The sequence below is a fragment of the Vanellus vanellus genome (assembly GCF_965231255.1).
Source record: "Vanellus vanellus genome assembly, contig: HAP1_SCAFFOLD_97, whole genome shotgun sequence".
In the NCBI taxonomy this organism is placed as follows: domain Eukaryota; kingdom Metazoa; phylum Chordata; class Aves; order Charadriiformes; family Charadriidae; genus Vanellus; species Vanellus vanellus.
Window position 1 is genome coordinate 56,860 of NW_028128418.1, and position 5,169 is coordinate 62,028.

Below are 5,169 nucleotides of genomic sequence, written 5' to 3' on the forward strand. Positions count from 1 at the left end.
TCCCGGGTAGCAACCCCAGACTCCTCCAGGGAAGATACCCGAGATGATTTTTCTCCTTGGACAATGCTCGATCTTCTGGGATGCATGTGAGATTCCTCCCAGGCGATTCCCGCAGATGTTTTTCCTGTGGTTTGGGTCCCTGTAATCCCGGGTAGCAACCCCAGACTCCTCCAGGGAAGATACCCGAGATAATTTTTCTCCTTGGACAATGCTCCATCTTCTGGGATGCATCTGAGATTCCTCCCAGGCGTCTCCCGCAGACATTTTTCCGGTGGTTTGGGTCCCTGTAATCCCGGGTAGCAACCCCAGACTCCTCCAGGGAAGACACCCGAGATGATTTTTCTCCTTGGACAAAGCTCCATCCTCTGGGATGCATCCGAGACTTGTCGCAGCTATGTCCATGAGTCTTTTTTCTCGCGGTTTAGGGTTCTGTCATCCCAGGTAGCAACCCCAGACTCCTCCAGGGAAGATACCCGAGATGATTTTTCTCCTTGGACAATGCTCCATCTTCTGGGATGCATCTGAGATTCCTCCCAGGCGTCTCCCACAGATGTTTTTCCTGTGGTTTGATTCCCTTTAATCCCGGGTAGCAACCCCAGACTCCTCCAGGGAAGATACCCGAGATGATTTTTCTCCTTGGACAAAGCTCCATCCTCTGGGATGCATCCGAGACTTGTCTCAGCTATGTCCCTGAGTCTTTTTTCTCGCGGTTTAGGGTTCTGTCATCCCAGGTAGCAACCCCAGACTCCTCCAGGGAAGACACCCAAGATGATTTTTCTCTCTTGACATCGGTCCATATTGCGGGATCTACCCAGAACTCCTCCCAGGCGTCTCCCGCAGATATTTTTCCAATGGTTTGGGTCCCTGTAATCCCGGGTAGCAAGCCCTGACTCCTCCAGGGAAGATACCTGAGATGATTTTTCTCCTTGGACATATCTCCATCTTCTGGGATGCATCTGAGATTCCTCCCAGGCGTCTCCCGCAGACATTTTTCCGGTGGTTTGATTCCCTTTAATCCCGGGTAGCAACCCCAGACTCCTCCAGGAAGATACCCGAGATGATTTTTCTACTTGGACAAATCTCCATCCTCTGGGATGCATCCCAGACTTGTCGCAGCTATGTCCCTGAGTCATTTTTCTCGCGGTTTAGGGTTCTGTCATCCCAGGTAGCAACCCCAGACTCCTCCAGGGAAGACACCCAAGATGATTTTTCTCTCTTGACAGTGGTCCATCCTGTGGGATCTACCCAGAACTCCTCCCAGGCCTCTCCCGCAGAGTTTTCTCCAGTGCTTTAGGGCCCAGTGATACAGGGTAGCAACCCCAGACTCCTCCAGGGAAGATACCCGAGATGATTTTTCTCCTTGGACAATGCTCCATCTTCTTGGATGCATCTGACATTCCTCCCAGGTGTCTCCCGCAGACATTTTTCCATTGGTTTGGGTCCCTGTAATCCCGGGTAGCAACCGCAGACTCCTCCAGGGAAGACACCCGAGATGATTTTTCTCCTTGGACAAAGCTCCATCCTCTCTGATGCATCCGAGACTTGTTGCAGCTATGTCCCTGAGTCTTTTTTCTCGCGGTTTAGGGTTCTGTCACCCCAGGTAGCAACCCCAGGCTCCTCCAGGGAAGATACCCGAGATGATTTTTCTCCTTGGACAATGCTCCATCTTCTGGGATGCATCTGAGATTCCTCCCAGGCGATTCCCGCAGATGTTTTTCCTGTGGTTTGGGTCCCTGTAATCCCGGTTAGCAACCCCAGACTCCTCCAGGAAAGATACCCGAGATAATTTTTCTCCTTGGACAAAGCTCCATCCTCTGGGAAGCATCCGAGACTCCTTGCAGGTTTGTCCCTGAGTCTTTATTCTGGTGGTTTAGGGCCCTGTGATCCTGGGTAGCAAACCCAGACTCCTCCAGGGAAGATACCCGAGATGATTTTTCTCCTTGGACAAAGCTCCATCCTCTGGGATGCATCCGAGACTTGTCTGAGCTATGTCCCTGAGTCTTTTTTCTCGCGGTTTAGGGTTCTGTTATACCAGGTAGCAACCCCAGACTACTGCAGGGAAGATACCCGAGATGATTTTTCTCCTTGGACAATGCTCCATCTTCTGGGATGCATTTGAGATTCCTCCCAGGCGTCTCCCGCAGTCATTTTTCCGGTGGTTTGGGTCCCTGTAATCCCGGGTAGCAACCCCAGACTCCTCCAGGGAAGACACCCGAGATGATTTTTCTCCTTGGACAAAGCTCCATCCTCTCTGATGCATCCGAAACTTGTCGCAGCTATGTCCCTGAGTCTTTTTTCTCGCGGTTTAGGGTTCTGTCACCCCAGGTAGCAACCCCAGGCTCTTCCAGGGAAGATACCCGAGATGATTTTTCTCCTTGGACAATGCTCCATCTTCTGGGATGCATCTGAGATTCCTCCCAGGCGATTCCCGCAGATGTTTTTCCTTTGGTTTGGGTCCCTGTAATCCCGGGTAGCAACCCCAGACTCCTCCAGGGAAGATACCCGAGATAATTTTTCTCCTTGGACAATGCTCGATCTTCTGGGATGCATGTGAGATTCCTCCCAGGCGATTCCCGCAGATGTTTTTCCTGTGGTTTGGGTCCCTGTAATCCCGGGTAGCAACCCCAGACTCCTCCAGGGAAGATACCCGAGATAATTTTTCTCCTTGGACAATGCTCCATCTTCTGGGATGCATCTGAGATTCCTCCCAGGCGTCTCCCGCAGACATTTTTCCTGTGGTTTGGGTCCCTGTAATCCCGGGTAGCAACCCCAGACTCCTCCAGGGAAGACACCCGAGATGATTTTTCTCCTTGGACAAAGCTCCATCCTCTGGGATGCATCCGAGACTTGTCGCAGCTATGTCCCTGAGTCTTTTTTCTCGCGGTTTAGGGTTCTGTCATCCCAGGTAGCAACCCCAGACTCCTCCAGGGAAGATACCCGAGATGATTTTTCTCCTTGGACAATGCTCCATCTTCTGGGATGCATCTGAGATTCCTCCCAGGCGTCTCCCACAGATGGTTTTCCTGTGGTTTGATTCCCTTTAATCCCGGATAGCAACCCCAGACTCCTCCAGGAAGATACCCGAGATGATTTTTCTCCTTGGACAAAGCTCCATCCTCTGGGATGCATCCGGGACTTCTCGCAGCTATGTCCCCGAGTCTTTTTTCTCGCGGTTTGGGTCCCTGTAATCCCGGGTAGCAACCCCAGACTCCTCCAGGGAAGACACCCAAGATGATTTTTCTCTCTTGACAGTGGTCCATCCTCCAGGATCTACACAGACTCCTCCCAGGCGTCTCCCGCAGACTTTTTTCCGGTGCTTTGGGTCCCTGTAATCCCGGGTAGCAACCCCAGACTCCTCCAGGGAAGATACCCGAGATGATTTTTCTCCTTGGACAAAGCTCCATCCTCTGGGATGCATCCGAGACTTGTCTCAGCTATGTCCCTGAGTCTTTTTTCTCGCGGTTTAGGGTTCTGTCATCCCAGGTAGCAACCCCAGACTCCTCCAGTGAAGACACCCAAGATGATTTTTCTCTCTTGACAGTGGTCCATCCTGTGGGATCTACCCAGAACTCCTCCCAGGCCTCTCCCGCAGAGTTTTCTCCAGTGCTTTAGGGCCCAGTGATACAGGGTAGCAACCCCAGACTCCTCCAGGGAAGATACCCGAGATGATTTTTCTCCTTGGACAATGCTCCATCTTCTTGGATGCATCTGAGATTCCTCCCAGGTGTCTCCCGCAGACATTTTTCCATTGGTTTGGGTCCCTGTAATCCCGGGTAGCAACCCCAGACTCCTCCAGGGAAGACACCCGAGATGATTTTTCTCCGTGGTCAAAGATCCATCCTCTGGGATGTATCCGAGACTTGTCGCAGCTATGTCCATGAGACTTTTTTCTCGCGGTTCAGGGTTCTGTCATCCCAGGTAGCAACCCCAGACTCCTCCAGGGAAGATACCCGAGATGATTTTTCTCTTGGACAATGCTCCATCTTCTGGGATGCATCTGAGATTCCTCCCAGGCGTCTCCCACAGATGTTTTTCCTGTGGTTTGATTCCCTTTAATCCCGGGTAGCAACCCCAGACTCCTCCAGGAAGATACCCGAGATGATTTTTCTCCTTGGACAAAGCTCCATCCTCTGGGATGCATCCGAGACTTGTCGCAGCTATGTCCCTGAGTCTTTTTTCTCGCGGTTTAGGGTTCTGTCATCCCAGGTAGCAACCCCAGACTCCTCCAGGGAAGACACCCAAGATGATTTTTCTCTCTTGACAGTGGTCCATCCTGCGGGATCTACCCAGAACTCCTCCCAGGCGTCTCCCGCAGATATTTTTCCGGTGGTTTGGGTCCCTGTAATCCCGGGTAGCAACCCCAGACTCCTCCAGGGAAGACACCCAAGATGATTTTTCTCTCTTGGCATCGGTCCATCCTGCAGGATCTACCCAGAACTCCTCCCAGGCGTCTCCCGCAGAGTTTTCTCCAGTGCCTTAGGGCCCTGTTATCCCGGGTAGCAACCCCAGACTCCTCCAGGGAAGACACCCAAGATGATTTTTCTCTCTTGACATCGGTCGATCCTGCAGGATTTACCCAGAACTCCTCCCAGGTATATCCCGCAGAGTTTTCTCCAGTGCTTTAGGGCCCTGTGATCCCGGGTAGCAAACCCAGACTCCTCCAGGGAAGATACCCGAGATGATTTTTCTCCTTGGACAATGCTCCATCTTCTGGGATGCATCTGAGATTCCTCCCAGGCGTCTCCCGCAGACATTTTTCCAGTGGTTTGGGTCCCTGTAATCCCTGGTAGCAACCCCAGATTCCTCCAGGGAAGACACCCGAGATGATTTTTCTCCTTGGACAAAGATCCATCCTCCGGGATGCATCCGAGACTTGTCGCAGCTATTTCCATGAGTCTTTTTTCTCGCGGTTTAGGGTTCTGTCATCCCAGGTAGCAAACCCAGGCTCCTCCAGGGAAGATACCCGAGATGATTTTTCTCCTTGGACAATGCTCCATCTTCTGGGATGCATCTGAGATTCCTCCCAGGCGATTCCCGCAGATGTTTTTCCTGTGGTTTGGGTCCCTGTAATCCCGGGTAGCAACCCCAGACTCCTCCAGGGAAGATACCCGAGATGATTTTTCTCCTTGGACAATGCTCCATCGTCTGGGATGCATCTGAGATTCCTCC